This window comes from Vidua macroura, chromosome 4, assembly GCF_024509145.1.
Source record: "Vidua macroura isolate BioBank_ID:100142 chromosome 4, ASM2450914v1, whole genome shotgun sequence".
Taxonomy (NCBI): domain Eukaryota; kingdom Metazoa; phylum Chordata; class Aves; order Passeriformes; family Viduidae; genus Vidua; species Vidua macroura.
The window spans coordinates 19015085-19038994 of record NC_071574.1 but is presented as its reverse complement, the minus strand read 5'-3'; the positions used below and the strand labels follow the sequence as shown (position 1 = coordinate 19038994).

General features: G+C 41.3%; 1 protein-coding gene across 2 annotated transcripts in view; it reads right to left on the bottom strand.

Annotated features, from left to right (window-relative positions):
* The window catches only part of ADGRL3 (adhesion G protein-coupled receptor L3), a 487040-nt gene that overhangs the window by 102295 nt on the left and 360835 nt on the right, over positions 1 to 23910 (bottom strand). The window lies entirely within an intron of this gene.

Here is a 23910-nt window from a genome sequence, read left to right as displayed (position 1 = left end):
CCACATATGCTCTATCCAAGTAAGCTGAAACATACCTTTTCATTTCTAGGCAGAACAAGCAAATGTGTAGCTGGTAAGAGAGAAATCCAGTTTTTTCCCTCTGTATGGCAACGGATGTAATGTGTGTTTTCCACTTTTTTCCTGCACTTCTGCTTCTTGAAACGAACAACTTGTGTGCACTATGCAGAGGCAGTGCCAGATGGAGCCAGTCTCTCTCCAGCAGTTCTCCACCTCTGCATTTGCAAAGAATGGAATCGAGTGCAGGAATCATAAAGTGACTGCTCACGCCCCAGCATTTTCTCATCTACCCAATCAATGTGATGAGTCCTTTGCAGAGCCAGAGGCAGTCAGCTTGTACCACTGTCCAAAACATTTCTTCAGTTACAAGCTACAAACACAACTTAATAAGAGAAAACCATCATGTTCAAATAGTCACTGTTCAACTGTGTGTGTAGTATCTCCAATCTAGATGTTAGTCAGCAAGATGGCCAATTGCATTCAGACAAATGCCTTGGACTTTCTTAAACATATCATAATCTGCCTGTGAAATGGCTCGTTAGTTGCTTTCCAATTTGTGAAATGGTTCAAATGCTGTAAATAAAAAAGAAATTGGACAGCTTTCAAAAAGGACAGATTAGACTTTTCAATTCTCAGTATTCTGTGCTTCCAAGCTACACTCCTGTGATCTCTGTATTAATATTCAGCACCTGATGCTGTTATCTTGAGGAAGAGGGCACAGAACAATCGAGCCGAAGGAGACAATCCACTGGAACTACATTAGACAATCCACTGGAACTACATTAAATCAGCTCCCTGGCCCCACAGTACTCATATGTACAAGGGGTGTCAGGGAGAGATGGATGAAAATTTTCCTGGTCCCACCTCCTCCTGTCCAGCATGGCAGATTAAAAGCAAAAAGGCTGCTTTTTGTATTACAATTCACCTCCCATTGCACCACTATCCCTTGATCCCAGCTTCTCTGAGGCTCGGGATTTGAGGTGCCTCCTGCATTCCTGTACTGGGCATCCAAATCAGCCCTGATGCTCAGTGTTTTATGTGTAAACACACTCTGAGGGTGGGCCGGTCAGCTGAAATCAAGGAGAGGAAAAGGAATAAACCATAACATATCAAAGGTGGAGTTACAGCTGCTCACACCCTTCTTCCTCTAACCCATGTTAGGATTGACTTCATTAGCATGCAGATCATACTGCTTTCCCAGACATGAACTGGAGACCTGACAGCAGGCCCTGATGTCTGTGATAGCCATAGTCTAGAGTAACAGGAATTATAAACCTGCCAGCACAACCTCACCTTTTGCCTTTCACCAAACCCATCTATTTTCTCTTCTTGCTACCCACTAGCTATTTCAAACCTACTTTAAAATCCAAAATTCTCCAAAGCTACTCCAAAGCCACCAAAGGTGCTTCCTCTCTACAGGGCATTTGCTCCACTCAGACTCTGACTGCACTGGCTTCTATTTTATTTATTTTTTCCATTTATTCTTGTTCCTGTGAGGAAACCAGCCTGAACTGTGGAGAGAGCTGACTACTGAAACCACCAGAAATACAGAAATGGTGAGAAAGGCTGCCTTTTCTCATCCTTTGAGCATGTCCTGGTGCAGCTTGGTATGGATGTGCTGTCAAGACCCCTCCTGAAAATCAGAGGGCAGGCATGGCTTCAGCCTCTTGGCCACATCTTGGTTTGGAGCTCAGGTTAGTTCAATCCTCTCCCCAAACTTACTAGTGGCTTGCTTTCTACCCCTGGAGACACAGATGGAGAGGAGGGAGAGAAGAAAGAAGCCTATGCTAAAAGAAATATTTCACGTAAACCCATCCTAGGAAGCTGACAAAACTCCCTTATCAGAATATCAATATTCAGCTACTTTCAGAAATAAAGCAGTTTCCCTGAAAAACATAAAAGGCTGCTCAGCTCCCTTTCTAAACTCTTTATTACTTATGTAGAAATGTCAATATATTGTAAAGCTCAATCCTAATAGCTGTATTCATCCTGGCTCAGGGATCTGCCTAAACAATGCTTAACTACAGCACCGGTGTCTAAATTTGTTTTACAGATATCTGACTTATGCAGAGGGCTCCAACAAGGAGAACACCATTAATATTATGAAAAACACATTTACTTCAGCAAAGCAGATTAATAACAAATAAACAAATTATGCAATATACAGGGTGTTTTAAGGTGAAATGAACTGGGTAGGACTTTCAGGGATCTCCAGTTTTCCTAACAGACTTGAGTACTGGACACAGGGACCTTAGTGTACTATCAAGTCCATGCTGATATTCTAAAAAGCCTGGCATGCAAGCAGCTCTCACACATGTTCCAGAGGTTAATTTTTCATTTGAGGGAGGCCACTGGGGTGCTGGTAGCAATGGTGAATATTCATTCATATGCTCAGCATCTGAGATCTCCACCCTGAAGGCTCCAGGGCCAGAGGCATTGCCATGGCCAGTCATCTCAGTTGAAAAGTCACAGTAGAAACCTGAGAGGCAAGAAGGAACAGCCTCCAAAATATCAGAAAAGGAGGTTTTACCAAATATTTTTTTCTCTGAAACATTAAGGGCTACCAGCTCTCATGAAGTCAGCTTTGGCCAAGCTGTAGTTTCAGACTCTTAGCCGAGGGCTTGATGACAAGATGACAATACATAATCCCAGGATGGAAAAACTTTCAACATTGAACATTTGTAGCTTTACATCTGTCACCTTTCAGATTATTCTTGTTAATGGATAGCCCAGACCAGCACATTGCAAGGTCAGCATGTTTTCTTGTGTGAAGCCAAAGAATATACCCATTGACATTTTAAGACTCAGAATTGGGCCCACAAAAGAGAAAAGATATTAAAAACTTATAAGAAAGTGAATAGGAGTACTGAAAAGCAAGTATTTTAGGTCAAAGTTGTATGCCTACTTCCCCAGATTTGGCACGTGGTTTTTACATGCAGTCAGGTGCTAAAGTTTACATGCCCAGGGGAATTACTGGTCCAAACCAGAGGCACCAAATGCACAAAAGAATGTCCAGGTGCTGCTGTGCCAGACTAGGAATTTTCCATAATGTACTCTTGGCCTGGAAGGTTAAACTGCACCTGATCCACTTGGGCTACCAACAAAAGCATTGCAGATCCTCACAAGCAATAATCTCAGGAAGTTTGGAACTGGTAGGAAAAAAAATCAAATAGGATGACACAAAAATGAAAAAAGCAAACTGTATCCTTTAGAGATTTTTAAGCTGTGCAATATCCTTGCCTTTTTATAACATCCATAAAATTAAGTACCTGATGTCACTGCAAAGCATAAATTTGATACTTTGAACGAAAGAATGATGTCTCTCATAAGGAGAAAAAAAAGGGGAAAGAGAAGAGTGACAAAGAAAATCTGACCTGGTCCAATGCACATGTCTTAAAAACATAACTGCTAAATAGCTACAGTTGTTTTATAGACAAACACAGACATACAGACTTAACTAAATGTGAATGCATCTCCATAGGACAGCACAATTCAAAAGCGTAACAGAAAAACAGGAGGGGAAAAAAAATAGTCAAGCAGTATGTATTCAATTCTAAGTACAGCAGAGATGCATATATACTTAGAGATGTTTTCTTACCTTCAATCTAGGATAAAACTACCGCTACAGTGCATGGCCAAAGAGCTGCTATATGCTTCTAGCACACAGCCTAAACCTCATTTTACAGCTCTCACAGGTAACATAAAATAAATGCACCAGTCTACAGTGATTATTAGTTTTCCCTCTCTTCGGTATCAAATATGTTCAAATGTTTTTGTTTTGTAAATTTTTTTACAGCAGACCACTTAATACACATGTTGAGACCTGTAATGTTATTAGCCCTGAGCCTTTCAAATCCCATGCATGCATCAAGAAGTTTCATGAATTTGCAGGGAAGAAGTATATTAGTTTTTCTAGTCATTGCAGTGCTTCACAGGTACTAAAAACTCAAAAGCCCTAATATTTTACATTATCCAGCCATAACTCTCATTTTGTTATAATACCAAACAAAAATCTAGTTTACTTATGTCATCAAAAGCAACTCTTCTTCCATTATCTTAAATATAAATGAGAAAAACCATGCAGCTGAAGCAGACAGAATAATTTATGATGAGAGGAGATCTGTCATGCCAGTAATACTAAAAAAAATAGAGCATAACCTTGAACTCATTTGGAATTGAAGGAAAAAACAGACTTTCTAGGGTGGTGGTCAGGCTCAAGATGAAAAGGGAGGAAGAAGGTGACCTGTGATAGACCTTCATGGTCAGCACTAAGCAAGTCAAGAAATGCTTAAACCTTCAAAAAAATATTAGACACATTTTGTTGCTTTTTCTTCTCTAGAGGCTAGAGCCTAGCTGACCACAGATCAGAGACACGGCATTCGTTGGCATGGCATTCCACCTGACAATGGCTCAGCAAAATACAAATTCCAAGTGTAGGCGCTGCAGTGGCAAGCAGCTCATCCACAATATTTAGCTGGCACAGAGATTGTTCCAAGGCAGAGAGAAATGTGGTTTTACTTGAAGAGAAAGGGAGAGATCTGATTTAGGAACCTGAGTCAGCCAGTTTATAGACAATAAAAGGTAGCATCAAAAGCCATTCAATTTGTCCAAGAGCCCAGGTGCTCTTTGGAGGTGCAGGAGCGTACAGGTTGGTGCAATGCCACTGCCTTCACTGTATCAACATCTCCATACCTGAACCTCTGCTGAAAACTGTGCCATCCATCAGCAAGCAACGTCTGATTTGTAACCCTGAAAAGCTCAGTGTCTGTGACAGCAGATCTCCAGGCTACTGCAAGCATCTCAATTATTTGCTCGCCTGTCCTTGGGGTGTTTAGTTGGTGCTGGGGAAGGCTTAAGCCTTTCCACGGATAACCAGAAAATCCAAAACTATGGCACAGATTCTAATAATGGAGTAGCGGGAAGAGGCAGGGGAAAACTCCATCTCAAGCAGCCAACCTGATGTCCTTATTTCCTTCTCCTCCTCCAGAGGACATTATTCATCACAGTCCACAGCACACTCCTGGGAAGTGCTGAGATGTGCCAAGGATTACAGTAACAGAAGAGGTGGACAGGGAAGGCTTTGATCCTTCCGTGTTGCTGTATAAGGAAATTATTTGCTAATGCAGAAGAATGAGCCCTTCTTTCGATCCAAGTAATTCCATGAGGAATCTCTTTCTACAAAGTCTGAAGCTCAGACAAGGTATTGGGCTTGAGGGACCAGTCTTCACATCTTCTGTGCCAAGCTCAGCATGTCCACGGTACATTTCTGAGCGCAACATGCAACTCCCTAATCCTCTTGGCAGCAGTCACTCCTACAAGGTCAGTCCCCCTGGCCTAAAAGATGCCTTTCCAAATTAAGCTGTTATTTTCCCTTATTAAACATCAAATTTGAGCTAAAACAGCATCACTGATTCAGTTAAACCCTCACTGTCTGCAGCTCTTGTCCAGAGCAGAGTGCACAGAAATCTCACAGAGACCGAGATGCCTGGTCACACAGACTCCAGTGAGCTGCAACTAAGGGAGATGCAACTTTATTTTAGCAACATGAATCATTTCAGGTCCAGGGACAGCAATGTGAATCGTGCTTCCTGGCTGAGCTTGTGTCTTCAGTAACAGCAATGTGCATACTGCACTGAAGAGTCAAGAGTGACAATAGACACTGCTACCTACCAGGGCACCCTGACCTGACACTTATTTGCCACAGATGGCTTTTATCCACTGGCAGCTGCTGATTTATGTGAGGATAGGGATGTTTGGCTCCAAGAGGAGGTAATATCCACTGCCATTTACCACCTCTGAAGAAAATGGGTAGAAATTAGGAGGACAGTCAGCTCTAGATCCAGCCAGCTTTTAAACAAGGCCAAGCAGTCACTGGATTTCAGATCTTTTAAGCAACACAGGGTGAGTATGTTCTAACAGAAAGGAAATTTTAAGTGCGTGCAAAGAAAACTAAATAAAACACATAAGGAATGGGCTGTATTTAAAAGCAGATATTAGATTTTTTTTTCTCTCTTGCACACAAAGCAAAGACTGTTCAAGGATGTTCAGCAATCTGTTTGGCACCTGAGGTGTGCAGGACTCCACTAGCAATATAACAGAATATTATCTGTCCATTTCTGTCAAGCTGAGGCAAGTTCACTTTGTGGTGTCTGCCTAAATGAAAAAGAAAAACCATGACAGAACTGACCCAGGCCAGCCTGAGAGTATGTTGGATGGGATAGAGCAGAGATGAAGAAAAAGGAAAAGCAGATGCAAAGGGTGTAAAATGAGAAAGAAGCCAAATGCAGGGACCAAGCTGACTTAAAAATTCCTTCCCCCTACAATCAATTGTTGGGCCTTTCTAAGTTGCTTTTTCCTTTTTGATAGTATCTAAATCTTAAAAACAGTCTGACTGGATGAAAGCAGTACGAGTTAAGTCAGTGTTACTGAATATTTTTCCTTTGGAGACAATTTCTTTGCAGGGATCCTCCAAGTGATGAATGCAGTGTTATATTTCCTTCATCAGCCAACAGAAACATTGCAGTGGTGAGGCCAAGCCCTTGCAGGTGATAGGATCCCTGCTGGAAATTCAGGCTAACATTCAGAAAACCCCCAGTCTCCCTCTTATCCAGATTTCTCTCCCTGCACATCAAATAAAATCTCATTCATGTGGAACCTGCATTACAGCTCTCTGGGCACAGTGCTGGCTCACCTCCACTAAAAGGGATCTTAAATCTCTATTTTTAGCTCTTTTCCTCATCCCAGGTCAGTTCCAAAACTAACCCCTGCCTGTCTCACTTGTCATTGCCTACAAACCACTTCTAATCTGCCCCTTGGGTAAAGAGCTGCTCCTTCCAGTTTTATTTCTCTATTGTCTTCCATTTGCTTTCCTTTCCCAGAAAAGGAAAGGGAACACATCATCACATGGAACTTTCCTCAGCCTCATGCCCGCTTCTCAGCTCTCTGTTCCCTTAACTCCAAAATGAAGGATTCTCTCAAGGTAAACTATTTTGGATATCTCCTTTACTTGACATCTGACGCCCCTCAAAGTCCAGTGGGCACCGGATTTGCAGTGTGGAGTGGCATCTTTCTGGCTGATGTGCCGCATCCCAGTGGTAATATTTGCTGAATATTTCTCCACCTTTGGAAAACCATAACCAGCAGGGAAGTATTAAAGTCTGATTGCAGGGTGGAAACTTCATTCCCCCACACCCAGAACTGCCAGATGAACTATTTGTGTTTGTGTGGACCTGTTTGTATTTACTCTTCTTCCTCCTCCACAAAACAAATTACAATTAAAGTTAGCTGCATCTGATCAAACAGCACATGAAAAAGGACGTCATAGTAGATTTGCACTCAAAACACCTATTTCATTATAACTGGCACTCTTTTAAAGGTTTGGGATTTTTTAAATAGCCAAATTGAACCAAAATTGATACCCATAAAAACATTTGTGATTTGACCTTTTACAAGTTATCTGTGTTCAATCAGAAAAAAAGAGCAGGCAAAAACCTGTTTTTTTCCAATGATAAGTAAGCATACTAGAAAAAAGAAAGAAGTATCTTATGAGACACTCAGTTCTCTAATAACCCAACTTGAAGTCAAGGGCATCCTTCTTAGGCCAGAATACATTTTATTGAACAAAACTTTCTAATTAATTGCTGACAATATAACAGCTGTGTCAGTAAAATTTTCCACACTGCCTGTCTCTCCTTGCCACTCTGCCATGCAGCAAGATGGGAGCACAACAAAGCTCTGATTAAACCTTCCTTCTTGCAGGGCATCCTCCGTTTTCTCAGTGAAAAATGTGTTCAGTCCCCACTGTCCTTGGTGACTAAAGTTAAGCCACCTGCAGCAGGCGTGCAGCTGGCACATAGAAATGGCATGAATGATGATAGGTAATGATTTAGCCATCATGACCCATCATTTGGGCAGCCAGTCAGAGACACAGATAATGATTAGTCTTACTGCATTCATGCACAGAAGCTTTAGAATGCAGCAGGAGCAGCTGGATATTTATTCCACGCCTACACTGTTGGAGGTAGCATGAGGTGTTGGGGAAGAAAATGTCATCACACACCTGGCAACGCCACAGCATCCTCCAAGAGCCCTCAGGTAAAGAAAGGCTCCTCATTTTATTACCAGGCTTGTAGGCCAAGGATGGAAAGAGTCATGGAGAGCTGAAAAAGTATTTGACCTCTGAAAAGCGAGACAGCTACCCAAATTCTGTCCTGAGAACATTAATAAGTTGAAACAAAGATGTGCCAAGGGAGAGAAAGTCAAGTATGTGCTCCCTGTGGAGCTCCTGCTCCATAGGTCAGTGAAGGAGCTTGTGAAGCAGATACAAGTTTAGTTGCTTCTGTTGTTTGCAATTAATCCCTTTGAAATGTTACAGTCCTAACCAAATAAAGAAAATTGCTTGGGCACTGAATATTTAGAAAATCACTGTCCCACTGAGAGCAAAACAGCAGGGAGGATGCAAAGGGAACGGGCTGAACTCAGTACAGATTGAGTCCTGTGCAGCCTGTGCCATTATGAGTGGGTCAGGCAGGACTTCGCAGACTTCTCTTTCTCTTCATTTTTGCACTTCATTATTTTCCCCATGGGAAAAAACAATACAAACACAGTGGGTACGACATTTAGGTCATGACTTTCATAAACAGGATCCCAATGTTGGTCTCTGAACAGGTGACCTGATTTTTAAAAACACTAAGAAAGCACTATCTCCCAGTGCCTTAAACAAACAGTGGTCTTTTGAGTATCAGGTTATTTAGGGGTCTGAGGCTTACCTTCAAATCAAGTTTTATCTTCTCATATCACAGGCTCAGTACCGACTCAAGAGTCCAATCTAATGAAGCTGCACATGGGAGATGAGATCTAAGATGAACCCCCAAAAAATAAGTCTCCCAATTCAGTCAAGCCAGCTGGGAAATCCTGAGTGCACATTAGTGAGCAGTGACTGATGTATTTACACCACACTTCAAATACCTAAAATTTCCAGTAAACCACAAACATCCTCATACACCTCCAGGAATGCTCGATTTTGCAAGGTGCTTTTCCTAATCTCTGTCTGAAGGTCTTCCTCTTCCATGGTGGCAGAGGGAGCGCAGTGGATGGTTTAGCCCATAAATTTTAAATAGCTCAAGATGGCTTAAATCCCTCCCATGGCTTGCTACCTCTATATACGTCTCTTTGCATTTCCTGGACAGAATTAGAAGCAGGGATAGCCTTTATTATGGTCAAGTTAGATTAGTGCTCATGGTTAGAACAGTATCTCATGGCTAAGGAACATCTGCTCCAGATTTGCTTTGAAACACCCAAAGAGAGCCTGTCCTGCCCTATTTCTCCCCAGTCTCTGGCAGAGAGCCCCGCACCAGTCTACGTGTACCTTCTGCCTCCCATGTCACTGTTCGAGTTCCAAATAGACTGTCTTTGGTGCTCAGGAGGAAAAAAAAAACCTCCTTTCTTATCAGCTTTTGAACAAGTTTTACTGCTGGAAAAAGAATCTCTATCCATGTATTTCTGAATATAGAGGACGTACTCTATGTATCTTTAAAAAAAACACTATGTGAAATGGAGCATTGATGGGTTTTGCATCTGAACTGAGATTGACACTCTGAAGTATTTTGGTTTGCCTTTTTACAATAAAAACTGTATCAATTATTAGCAATAATACAACACATAACTTAGGGACATGGAGTACCACATACTAAACTTGATAACCTGGTAGGGCAGAGCATGGCAGTAAATATCCCAGTTCAGTACAGCTTTTATATCTAGACTTACACTTAAGAGCCGAGCATGAATTTAACTCATTTCACAGCCAGAGACACAAACTTTTAAATCCTCATTTGCTCAACTTCCCAGGAGACAGAAAAAAAAAAAAAAAGCCACATGAACACCAAAAGATGAGGCAGGACTAACAGAGGGATCCAGCATCTCTCCCAAGCAATGCTTACCTAACAACAGAGATTTGTCAACCTCAGGCCACATGACAGAGGACGAGAGCATGTGAAATGCATTTTGCTATACACTAGAGAGCAAATGAAATAGTATATTAGGGGTCAAATGCTGCAATAGCACAAGACTGACCCTAGTCTATCTCTGTGCCCCATCAGTTCAGCCCCAACAAGGGCTGAATCTGACTTAATCTTTCACACAAACACCACCAAACATTGTTTCAATTGAAAAAGGCTTAAGGTGAGATTTACTTTTTTCCATGGAAGTTCCTGCCAGAACCACTGTCAAGACTCTTGCATGACAGATACTAAATTATGAACTGTGTTATATTTATTTTCAAATGCAACTAACTAGTTTATTTGAAAAAGATTTGCATCATTCTAAATTTTAATTCAGCTCTTTTTTTGTCTAAAATAGGTATATTGTTCCTCTGCTGTCTCACTGTGCTGTAGTTGTTGAGGTTTTCCTAATACTACACATAGACAAGTTGATATTTTTATATACTTATGAAAAATAGATCAAGCTTTCTCAAACCTTATTAATGTTTGTCCCCTCCCTGCATCAGGAGCATATCCTGGTGACAAAAAGCTAAGTAGAGCTGAAGGTACAGTGTTACAGACAAAGAACAATATGAAGGAAATATGTAACAGAAATAAATTAGTCTCTTAATGAACAAGGACCCTGTTTCTGAATAAATGTCCTAAAGAGGAAAAAATCTGCAATGAAAACATAAGTTTTATAAAACATAGCTAATTTGCTAAATTGCCTCAGAACAGACTGGTATTTTTTTTCATTAAGATTTCCATGGTGATACCAGTGTTCCTCACATAAAGCACTCCAAAAGCCAATAATATAATATCTGCTGCTTTTACACCTCACTGAGACACCTGGCAGACAGCACTTCACGACCTATGCTTGTCTTCCAGGTGCTGGAGGTGATGATCCAACTTTTTGGCTGTTTGATGAGAAGAGATCCGTGTCCAATTCTTGCTATTTCCAGTTTTGTGATTTTTCTTTCAGCTGCCAACAAATTTTCAAACATATGATATGCCACAGTCTTGTGGTTTGGACTTCCTCCAGCACTTCACTAACATCTGCCAAATTCCTGTTAAATCCAGCACTGGTTGATGAGCACTTTCCAATGGTGTGAAACTTAATGCAAGTAACTAGTGGAAGCTTGGGAGCAATTAAATTTTAATCAGAGGTAAGTTCAGTTTTCAGCATTGTGAGTTATCTCTAGTGTCTAAATAGCTAATATCTATAATAACCTTCTTCTCCTCTTGTGATCAGCAGCACGGAGACACAGAAGGGGAGAAAAATAACAGCTTAAGAAGTGCCCTCGCCAAGAAAGCCACTCGCTATATTAATAACCTATGCAGTCTTTCTCTCTGACATGCCATCTCCATCCCAAATTACTCAGCCGTGTTTTCCAGACGGGTCCAAGCATCTGCCCCTCTCCTGGCTGCCTCTCCTCAGCCTCCTGCCCAAGATGGGCTCTCATGCCCAGCTCTGTGAGCAGGCCTTTTGTCTCTCTGCTCTTCAGTGTGTGTCAGGCCAAAGGAGCAGGGCTAATATTTCCTTTTGAAATCCCAGACAGCTTCCTTTCACCTTCCTTCCAGCACACACCAGGTCCTTGATTGTGAGGAAACCTGGCTTTTGCCTGGTTTCTTGGCCTCTCCCTCCAGCTGCGCCTGGAGCAGGGGGACACCCCCAACATTGCTCCAAACCCCTTCTCCCCGTGGGCTGTGAAATTACAGATCTCCTGCCAAAGTGTGCCTAATCCACAGCCTTCCCCATCCTTGTAAATATGCAGGACAGCATGATGGTTTCTCATAAAATAAACCAAGCCTTTCTACTGCTTGGTAAGTGACACATGCAAGTTACAGTCCTTTTACTATACTGCCACAGTAGGCTCAAAGCTTTCCCACTGCTCTTCCAAGTTCAAAAATCCCCTGTTGCCAACCAAGAGCTATTTCTTTATGCACTCCAGCAGGACCAACATAGCAAGCAGAGCTCAGCACCTCCCAGGCTGTTCTTAATGGAAAACATAAGCCCCAAAACAGAGGTTGATGGCTGAAGTCTGGGAAGCATTTGGAGAAGTAGAAGGATCCCTGCATAAGCCACTCTTTGGTATGAAGTATTTGTTAGAAGGTGGCCACACCATCAGAGCCAAGCTTCAGGGAAGCACAAAACACAGCAGTGGGCTCCCTGACCTCAGACGGCTCCATAGAAAGCAGAAGAGATAACAGAAGCTGGTGAATTTTTTTTATTTCTTTATAAGTGAAAATATCCTAAACACCCTCAGCATGTGCAGCCTGGGGAAGTTAGATGAACAGCTGCCTGGAACTGAGCACTAATTCATCCATTTTGCTCTCTGTTAATGAATACAGACAATGGAAAATCAGTAGATGCAAAAGCCCCAAAATTTTTATGGATTTACAGACTGATTTTCTGTACCTCATCTAGACATTTTTATGCCTGTGCAAAGTGATGGCACAGTTGGTGTAAGTACTACCAAATTATCATAGGGATATTTTTACCCTCTATTTCCACTGGTACGGCAAATGGCTGCAGGTGTCAAAGGCAAAAGAAAATGTGCCTTTTAGCAGAAAAAAGGGATATTCAGAACAAAAATGAAATGAGTTTGCTGTCCCCACTACTGTCTCCAGATAACATGTGTGGCTATGTACTGCTTTATCTACAGAAAACTGTATTTCCCTCTCTACCTCTGCCTCAAATTTTTGACATTTAAAGTAGTGTGCGACCACCAGGACCTATTTAGAGAAAAGCAGGAGGAGCATCAGTCCCAGCTGCAGCCCTGTGTTGGAACAGCCTCTTTCACATTTCTTACCTGGTAGGACATGCACCCTGCTGTGCATTTCTCTTCCTACATTACAGCCTGACAGCTCAAATCCAGCTGGATTAGTGACAAACTGCACTGGGCTCAAGGGGGGATTGAGCACAGAGTGAACAAACCATGCTCTGACTTGCACAGCCTCTCCGGTTATATATATATATTTTTATATATATATATATATATATATATATATATATATATATATTCCGGTTATAAATTTTTTAACCAAAAAAACACTGTGTAGGCTAAGAGAAACATCTTCATAAAATGTGTGTGCAGCTATGAGACAATTTTCTTTTTTCAGTTAACAGCAAATTTTGAGGCCATGGTTATTATGACAAGACAAATATTCCCATGTGCAAATGCAAAATCCCTTTGAAGCTGAATAGATACACCAAATCCAAAGTACTGCTAGGAAGAGGGAAGGGGAAATGTCACTTCCTGCCAGGCAGTGAGGATAATGCAGCCCAGCACAAAGCTATTACAGTATGCACAGATGAATAAACTATCCCTCTTCAAAAAATATATAGAGAAACTCCTCACACTGCTTCGCAGACTTTTAAAATAAGAAGGCACCGGGAATCATCTGCTCTGACCTCTGTGGGAACCAACTGGTACTGTTTCAGGCCCTGTGCCAAAAACTCAGGCTCTGGGGCTTGCATCACTGTCAGACTGGTCCAACTGCTGAATCTGCCTGCTGAGAAAGCAGTGACTCTCATCCAAAAATTGGCCTGCCACCCTTTATCTTCGATAGGGGCACTCAGTGCACTGAGTTACTACACACCTACGCCAGCTAAACCTCAACATTATTAAGCAGAGCCCAAGAGACTCACTATTGATCTGATTTGGTGACATTTCTGCACGCACACACACAAAATCCATAGACAAACAAGCAGCACCACAGAAATTGTAGGTCAAGAACAAATAGACAAAATTTTCCCCTTTAAAAAGATGAGCAAATCCCATCACTCTTCCAGGTGAAATTAGCTGTGTCTATATTTGATACCTAGAATGCAGTGAATACCACTGTCTCCAAAAACCATGGCAACCTGAAAATGTGAGCAATGTTTTTTTCTTTTTTCCCTTTTTTTTTTTAATTTTTAATAGTTCTTCACACTGCTGAAATTCCTGCATTGTTTTTTAAGATAACAGTGTAGTGCCTCAGAGGCGCCAACATGGAACGTGGCTGCTGGATGAGCCATTAATAATTTCAGGGCTTTGGGAGATTTTGCACCATGTTTCCTTGGTTTTTTTTCACTCAGCTGCATTTAATCAAAGACTGCAGCTATTCCTCACTCACAGCCAGTATATCCATCTGTGTGCATTCACCTTTGGAAGGTTTTTCTATCTAAGAAATAGTCACATCCAGCACTATGAGGTGTTTGGACAGCCCTTTTTTGTTTTTCTAGTGCTATATAACTTTCTTTTCCCAATAATTTTTTTTTTTACCTTTGTCCACTTAAAGGTGAAATACCATCAAACAAAAGCCAAACAACAACCTGCATTAGGGCAAGAGTCAAGAGAGAGTAGTAATTTACAGCTCTCTGCCTGAAGCAAGAGTAGAGATTACTGCCATTTAAACCCACTTCCACCTTGCAATTTCCACCATTTCCTGCTACTTTGCAGCCTGGTGCATTAAAAACCAAAACACCAGAGCCGAGGTCTGACTTGAAGAGAAGCCCATCTCATTCTGCTTGGGAATTACATCATTTTTCAAGGCAATGTACATCTTGCTGTGGACAAAATTAAGTCGAATAAAATCAATTTCCGCTCTGACATTATTTAAACATGACCACAATCAAATAGAGTAGAAAGCCAAATGAAAAACCCAAACACTAAAGTGATTTCATAGATGAAGGCTGAAAAGCTCCACTGATTTGAACCCCTCCTGCTAAAGACGGATGCCCTCCAGTATATTATGATCTGTGCACTGTAAAATTCTGTGGATTTTTAGCTATACTCTTAATTTTAAGTGGATCATATACTCCACACTCCCTTCTGCAACAGCTTAAATCTCACCATCCGATTATCTCTTTCTGTAATACCACACTTTTCAGAATAGCAGCACACCAGCATTGTGAATAAACCCCAACAAAAGAAATTTAAGGACAAAAGAAGTATTGAGGGATGCAGCCTCAATAACTACGCAGTGGTTCATTCTTGCTTGCGGCTGCTGCTGTAACTGTGTGAAGTACCTTTGCCTTTTGAAAAGTGCTGCATGAAAAACTCTCACTTATCCAGTCAGTAATAGCAGCTTCTTTATAGATTTCTGATAAACTGCATTGGTCTTTAACTGGACACAGAGGGGAAAAAAAAATCTTAGTATCTTTGGACCGATAAAAGTTGCCTATATATTTGTTTCTTTATTCTTCACCCACGTAGCTGCTCACAGAAGCTGCCCATCCCCTGAGGTTGCAATAGAGTGGCAAAATAAATTTTTGCTAAATCCTTTCTGATCTCACAGTGATTTGCAATCCCTAACTCCAAACCCTCTCATCTAGCATGGTCTCAAACACACCCCCTTTGTTACTCATCCCGGCAACCCTGACAGAGCTTAAGGAAACAAGGCTCATGACCAGATGCATCTATGTCATTTAAATACAGGGATGTAGGTACAACAAACCTTGGAACAGCAAATTAAACGTTAGGATGTGCTTCCTCCTCCCTGCCAGCCAAGCAAGGCAGTGCATGGGGAAGCAGTAGCTGCATTACCACCCTGAGGACACAAAGAGCAGAGCCAAGGCTGCATCTCAGTCCTGCCTGCAGATTGCAAAGAGTGTGTTCAATCCTATTCCTTTTTTTGCTTTGCCCTTCTATTTCTGCCTCCCTCCCTTTTCTGGGGGTTGTGCGAACAAATGATAGCTCTGTGAAAATCAGAGAACAAAGGGAAGATCAAAGAAGCAGGTAGCTAGATCATTATGTATCCCAGCTGGGACAAGAGTCTAAGCCTCCGGAGCTTACTTGCCAAGTTGTTTTAGAGTTATGCCAAGAGAGCTGTGGCCTCTGAAGCTTTCTGGCATAGGAAGTGTTGTGAAGCAAAGCAATGAGGTTTCCAGTGCTGCAGGAGGGATGTCAGGCTGCAAGAGCCATCAACTACACAGGCATCTAGTTAATTCAAGTACAATTACAGTCAATAAAAGTTGCTTGTTACTTACATTTCTTTGGCATCCGAGTCCAAGAGATGCAGGTTTATGTACTGAGGCCCTCTGGGGCATGTGGGTGTGTGTGTGTGTGTGTGTGTGAGATGATTTTGGGGCAGAAACTGGGTTTGCTAAAGGTCCAACTAACAACTCTGAGGTGCGCACAGGGCACTCTCCCTGTGCTGCACCACTCCAGGGACAGTCAGTGCCTCTGGGAAGAGGCTGTATGTGGACAATATGTTGGAGATCAGGCTGGAAATGTGGGTCAAGAAAACACCCTAGAAATACCACCACATCCCCCCCTGATGGGATCTGGGTGTGGAAAAATGCAAGGACTGTAAGTGTAGCTTGGGTTCTTCACTAGGAGCCCCTTCTGCTCTGCTTTTTCTACCTCTGTGTTTGGAAATGCTCAAAGGCACAATTTTGATGGATGGGACAACCTTGAGGATGGAGTTCTCCATTCTCGCTGCACATACACCGTGCTCTGTATTTTTCCAGCATCTCTTGCACAACTGAATACAACAGCCTCTTGTTTTGTCCTGTGTTGCTTTTCCACCCACATTTTTCTTCTTCTCCTCTTTTATTATTTTTTTTAAATGTTTTTTAAGGCTTGTAGCTTTGAGCCACCTACAAATGAGGGTAAAATGCTCTGTGCTAAGATGTTTTCCCTCCTTCCCATGCTAGTGTTCTCTTAAAACCCAAACCCACGCCTCTGGGAACATGTTTTCTGAATCTAATTTATAATTGTCTAAGCAAAGAGAACAGAAGGAAGATGTTAATTTCACTAGCTACTGATTGCAAAAGTCAATACTCCTTGATCCATTTGTGCTATTTCTCATCTTGACAATTCTTCTGGAAAAAAAAATAAAATGTCAAAAAGTGCAAAATATTTTACCCATGTGTGCAGATTATCAACAATGGTGCCTAAAGAGCACGACAAAAAGCATTTTGAAGTATAAATCCATTTCTTTTCTGCATGAAAAGGACAGGACATGTATTTCTATCATTAGCTGCTGATTTTGGAAATATTTATACATTAATTACACTGTGCCAGCAATAATTGCCCAGCTCTACAATTGCCTTTTCTCTTTCCCTTCAAACCTAGAGGTTCTACAGAACCAAAAAACCATTTCCCATTACTCAGAGTAGTACATGAAAAAAACAGCCACAAGGTTAGGGGATGTCACAGTTAAAAAATCACTTTCTACAGAAACTAGATATATGTGTGAGTGCATTAAATGACTAATCACACAACCAGCACAAGGAAATGTAAAAATAAAATCTGCTAGCAATGGCTCCTAGGCCATGCCCAACTTTCCCCACTGTTTGGAAGGACAGCCCTTTATTCAAACCATGCCACAGGAAGGTGGCAGAGCAATGCCTGGAGATGAGGCTGGCCACATTGCTCCTAATAGGATTATCCAAGTTAAAGGGATCCTGCTTTAACTATTTGGGCATTCTGTCATTCCTTCAGGAATCACAGACTTTTATTTCTCTAAAAGCTGTCTTAGCTCTTGCTCTTGTGTTCACTTCTATTTGCCTGGGCAAGCACAAAAAGCAAGAGAGACAGACTGACAGCCCTGAGGTGGGCTAGTCCCTACTCCATCACTGTTGCCTGCTCCCCAGCACTTCAGCTCAGCAGCAAAATTTAGCATCACTCCCCCAGTTTCTTGCAATGTAAACACTTTTATATGATTAGTGTGTGCTCTACAAACACTACAGCAAAACCAGAAACTTCAGGTACTCCGACCACCGTGATGCCAGCAAGCAGGAGAGCCTATCCTGAGCAATGAGAACAGGGCTGTGACTGTGCATGCAGGAACTCACTGCTTCATGGGGATTCAAGAAGATGGCACTGGATCTCATTAGATGTTTAGGATCTTAATTTTTTAGTGATTTCATTGGCCAGGTAAACATCAAAAAGAAACCAGTGGTCATTATGTGTAAGTCAGGTAAGAGTTTGAGGGTCTGCCTCGGCACAAAGGTCTCTAATTAAGTGCATTAAGTGAGCAGACAGGACAGCACAGCCCTGGTGCTGCAGCAGAACCTTCAGCTGACCCCAGGAACCATTTCACTGAAAGCAGCAAGCAGAGGAGAATTGACACAGGAGTCCTTCATGTGAAACCAGGGCCTCGAGATTTCACTGTGAGCAAAAAAAAAAATCTCTTCCCGCTTCCCTGCCACTCTCCTGTCTCCAGCCTTTGTTCACTCCAGTAATGAACACCTTTGTACAAATAGCTGTAGATTAGAAAAGGAATTAACCTCCAGACAAAGGAGAAGCTTTATTAAGCATTGCAGTAAAAGAAAACAGAGAGGAAGTACAGGTTAAAAAAAAAAAAAAAAAGACAAGACAGCTGCACAGACTTAATTCAATTTTTTCCTCTTGTAGGTCATTTTACTCAATGTAAATTCCTTTTTGTATTTGCACTATTTTGTTGCTGAGGCACTGCCCATCAACAGAAGGGTTTTTCTTGCTTTCCATTCACTTGTACTTTTTTTAATGCTTTGCATTACAAGGCTTCCATAAAAAAATTTTTAAAAGCGAAACAGATTTAAATTAGACTTTGGAAGTATGCCATTTCACATACTTCGCCCAAGAGAGCTTCAGCTAATTAAACAAATGATTGCAAAATACTCACAATGTCAACCCTGTCAGCTTATATGCAAAATATCTACACCAAGGTGTGGTTATTTAACCAAACACAATGAAAGGAGCAATGTCCTGTGAAGATAAGCACAAACTTTAAGCTGTAAGGGGGCACTTTTTAAAACCATGGGTGGATCATGGGGAGAACACAGACTTTTAATATCCCAGCCCATGGCCTCAGGAGCCAGCAGGCACAGTCACACCAATCTGAAAGGGACAGGAGCTGACGATTTGGGCGGCCAGGATAAGGAGACTTCAACACATTCCAAAAATGGATGAGCACACTGAGCTGCTCTTGACATTTCGGCTGAGCTTTATATTACTGCTAGGAGGACAGGGTAGGAGTAGTTAATAATGAAGGAAATATCCAGATTTTTGCTGTTAAATTGCAGCAGCTCAGAGCAAAAGCTGGAAAGAAGCAAGCAGATAGAAATAGGTGCCTGGAGTAGGAAAGCAGGAATATAAATGTTATGGTGATTAACCTCTGCATAGTTGCTGGAGGCAGTGAAAGTTTCAATTGTCTAAAGCTAAAGGATTTTAAATTTCTCTATACATAAAAAGGTTCTTAAAATCCTCCCCCCCCCCCAATTTTTTCCATCCCATCTTGCCTTCCTCTAGGTCTCAATGTCCACCCTCTCTGCACAGAGCCTGTTGCCTATTTCTACCCCCTGCTACTCTTTATTCCTCCCATTTTCTTCTCTCCAACACACACCTCCAGCATGAAGCACACAATGACTCTCAGCACTGAGTACTCCATTCCCTCTCACCCCTCCATCCTGCTCTTGTCTCAGAATATGTTTAATTTGCCCAAGAAAGAGACAATTCCCAGGCCAGGCACTTTAGCTTCCAGAAGGATTTTATGATCAGGTGCATGCAACAAGGTCTAACATAAATTATTGCAGCCTTAGCTAGGAAAACGTAATATTAACTTTCCTAAAGCCTTGTTAAGGGTCACAAAAAAAAACACTGCATAAGGTTTCAGCAAAAAGGACAGTGAGGATAAGGGAGGAAAGGTTGCTGTGCTCATCATAGCAGGGTCAGAGGCTGAAGCTGATGTTAAAAAGCACTAACGGAGTTGGGATGTTGGCAAGCCTCTGATGGGTTTCCTGAGGACCACTGCTTGCTGTAGCTCTGGCAAACAGGACTGATCTCAGCTGGGTGGACCTGGGTGCTCAGCACCCCTGGATTTAGGAGATGAGATTAGCAGGGGATAAGCCTCACCCACCTGATCCAGGGAGAAACCCAGCTCTGTTGCACTGAATATTTGAAAGTGTGAGACAGTATTACAAGGCAAGCATTATATATTTTCAGGTGCCATGACCATGATAACCCTAAGAATGCTCCTGAGGACATTATCCCAGCTGAATCAGCAAGGTGCAGGGCACAGCAGAATTGAGCTCCTACCCATCCAGTTCTCCTTTGTGGTTGCTTCATGCCTTGGCAGCAGTATTAATGAGAAAACAGTTTTGAAAGGGGAAACTCAGTTCAGAACGTTCCTTCAAGAGAAATGCAAAGATCCTTCCTTGTTTATTTTACTTGTTGTAAACATTTTCATAATGCTTATCAATACAGTCTGTAGAGTGTATTTGTTAAAATAAGCAGCATGGACATCAGTATCTTGCCCGGGACTCTGGCCTTTTCTCTGATCCCATACACTGGAGCTAATGGATCATTTGCCATTTTACTTGGTGGATGCTGCTGGCCACACTGCAGGCTCTTAGTGAATCAAGATAAATGAATGACAAAGTAGCAAAATCACATAATAGACACCAGCATTGGAAATGGTCAGGAAATAGGAATTAAGGATGAATGTTCTGTTTACATGATCCAAACACATTAAGGCATGAGGAAGCTGTGAAATTCTTCACTGTACGTGTTTGGTAAAAGTATTCAGCTTGCTTCTGCCAGATTCCCTCTTAGCAGCACTGGTTCCAGATTCCAACTTCTGAGCAATTTTAAAGTTCAGTGAACAAATTGTTTCAAATGTTTGGTTTTGTCCCATTTTCTGTGTGAATTATTCTCAAATTCAAGCTTAGTTTTTGCTTCTAAATGTGAGCAACAATCTGAAGAGGCTCTAATCAAAATGGTGCATTAACTTCTCTCCCCACCCCAACTTCTTCAATGTACATAACCCAGCCTGCATAGTTATGGTCACAAAATATTAACATAATGTACCTCTTCCTTAGCAACAGCTATAGTGTCGGGGGAATGCAGCCCATAATAATAAACCTTGATCTAGAAGCACAATAAAATATAAATAAGCTTGTTCCACTTCAGCAGCACACAGGATTGCACTATGAAGGGCCTTCATGAATTTAGAAACCTCATCTTCTTTTTGCTCTCCAACACAGATTATTTAGAAGAAGATTTATGGGCACACATTCCCTTTTATTCCTGAAAATGAAATGTAATTGTTTACTCAGTAACAGTGTTATTTTGCTGCACGCCTACTAGTAAATTTGTGGGCATAATACAGCCACATACACACTCATCTGTGGAAAGCAGTGCTCATGAGATAAACATGAAACCAGGACTTTGAGAAAATCTAAAGGGGAGACTGACTGCCATGAGAGCATCCATAGTTGTGGTCACTTTCTAAAAAGAAAGCTCAAGCAATTTTCTGGGGAAAAAAAAAAACAAACTAAAAAACCCCCCTAAACAAAACAAACAGCTGCAGTGAATTACTACTAATTAGCATGATTAATCTATAAGCCTTTCCCTGTACCTGTGTGCAAACAGCCCAGCATCCCTGGCTGGGTAAGGGCTAAGTCTTCTTCTTGCCCCAAGTTCAGCTGTTTTTCTCCATCCCTGAAAGCTCCTTGGCCAACAACCCCACAGCTGCTGCCACCTCATGCTTGCTGGCCCTCTAACCCTTATAATTACAGCTAATCAACCTTAGTATCTGTTCTTACAAGATCTTTCAAATACTGTTTCTTGCGCGTTTTCAAGGAGAACAAACTACATCAAGCTAATTTGAAGGCAGCAACAAACCATTTGGAACTAGAGGATAGCAGTCCTCTTCTGAGCAAACACTGCAGTTTTCAAGCCAAATTTACTTGGCTGAAAATCATAAAATATGAGGACTCTTATGAGGGAGCCAAGTTACAATCTTAGCATGGTGTTCCATAATCAGTAAATCCGTATTTAGTAAGCATTTATTAAGGCTGGGATTTCCAAAAACACTTTTTAAGAGTGAGGTACACAATTCACAGGTATAACTTTCCCTCTGAATGGATTATATCACATCACTAGGACTCCCTGCACCAAACAAGACACAGAGAAAAGAATCAAAATTCAACAATCCACTTTGAGGAAATCCAGGGGCCAAAAATGGCTCAAAATCCAGACATTTTATAAAACATCAGATCACTGTCTCTGGTGGAAATCTCTCATTTCCAATAATACCTTATTCAGCCAAAGATGATTCCAAGAGCCAAGTGCTGTAAAAAAACCCTGCTTACCTACAGCACAGCTGGAGAGCCATCAAATAAATACAAAACTCTTTGACTCAATGCTGTCAGGAGTAGTATGTCTGAGCCTAACATGATTTGCTTGTATGGGAAATCATCTGCCTGCCTTTCTACAACACTGCTGATAAACTTCTACAAGAACATGGTAAACTATATTTCTACATTTTACTGGAAGAGAGACAGACTACACCACTGGATAACCCAGGCCTTTAGAAGTTGCTGTTCCTAACTTGTCATTAACTAGAACATTTTTTACATTTTTTACATTTCTAACATTTCTTTTGTAAGGTTGATTTGCTTGGCTGGCTTTCCAGGGACTAAGCTGCTTGTGGCAGAGGGTTCCCACAGGAGGTGTTACCTCACATCATGCGCCTTTTTAACATCTCTGAATGTGTAAAATGAAGGCCAGTAATGTTTCTCAATCCAAGCACTGCAGACCAATCCTAGTCTCTTTCACACAGGCATGTGGCTTAGGAAATCAATAAACCTGAAATTTGATCTCTCATATGATTTATTTGCCATCTTCTCCCATTACACAAATATAAATATAACAGGCATTTTTCTGCAGCCCTGAAATGATTCAGAATTAATACCAGATAACAAAATGGACCATGTACCAGGAGGGGGAAAGTTACAGTAAAAGCTCCTTCCCATTAATGGGACCATTCATTCATATGCCCACTATTCCACAGGGGAGCTGGACATAAATTATGTATTTGACATCTAGTTATAGACGATTATATCTGACATAATGAAGTTATAATGGAAGGAGTTTGCACATTGTTTGGTTATTAAGTGCCCATTTCTTGTCTCTGCAGCAGGTGCAATGGTGATAGGCCATACAAATCATCCAGAAGAACTGCCAAAATGGGTTCCCTTACTGATAAAGCACCTCACATGTTTATTAATTTAACAGCTTGTCTTATGTCTCCCCCATCTGCTCATTTAAAACAGTTATTTGCCCTATAAATATTTCAGGAAGAGAAGTGTAGCCAAAAATTAGTCTGGCAGAAAACGAAAAAAAGAAGTTTGAGAAAGGGTCTGATGCTATATGCAGCACTATACTCTTTTTTTTTTTTTTTTCCACATTGAACTGGTTCAACAGCTTTTTTTCCAAGCTAGTAACAGGACATTCACTTTAGATTAGTGATGCTTGAGGGTGCACCACCATAGCTGACTCTACTTTCCAGCTGTTGCCACTGTCAGGTGGGTGAAAACTTCCACCACTGATGGAGAGTGGCAAAACTCAGTGCAGCGGAAAATGAAAGCCACTGTCAAAAGCATCTCCTGGATGCATGTCCATGTCCATTGTTATAAATGACAATAATAGTACTGGCTTTCACATTTCTGTATTAGCTTTTGCATATCATAATTAATCACAAATATTTTAACACGGTACAATTTGTATTTCCTTTTAACTGCTTTATGGTACAGTGTAATCTGTCAGTTTATGTATGCACCGTATAGCTTATATGAATAGTAGTTTGATAAATATATCAAATCTTAGGCTGTAGCACAATATTAAAATAGAGACTATGTGATGTTAAAATGCTTTTATTCATGTAACTAACTCAGAGAATGGTGTAAGATAATTAGGTGGTTCCTCACATTTGTGGACTATCTTATGATAAGATAACAGTGACAAAAACCAGAACACCATGAGAAGAATTTACCGACTCTTCAGGGAGTGTAAAAACAACAGGATAGAGCCACAAGAAGAAATAAAACATATTGATTTAATCTGAAGGATGGCATGCAGACAAGTCAAAGGTAAAAACCAAGCAAAAGAATTCATGGAACAACTAAACTCACATTTGAACATTTGAATATGTATAAACT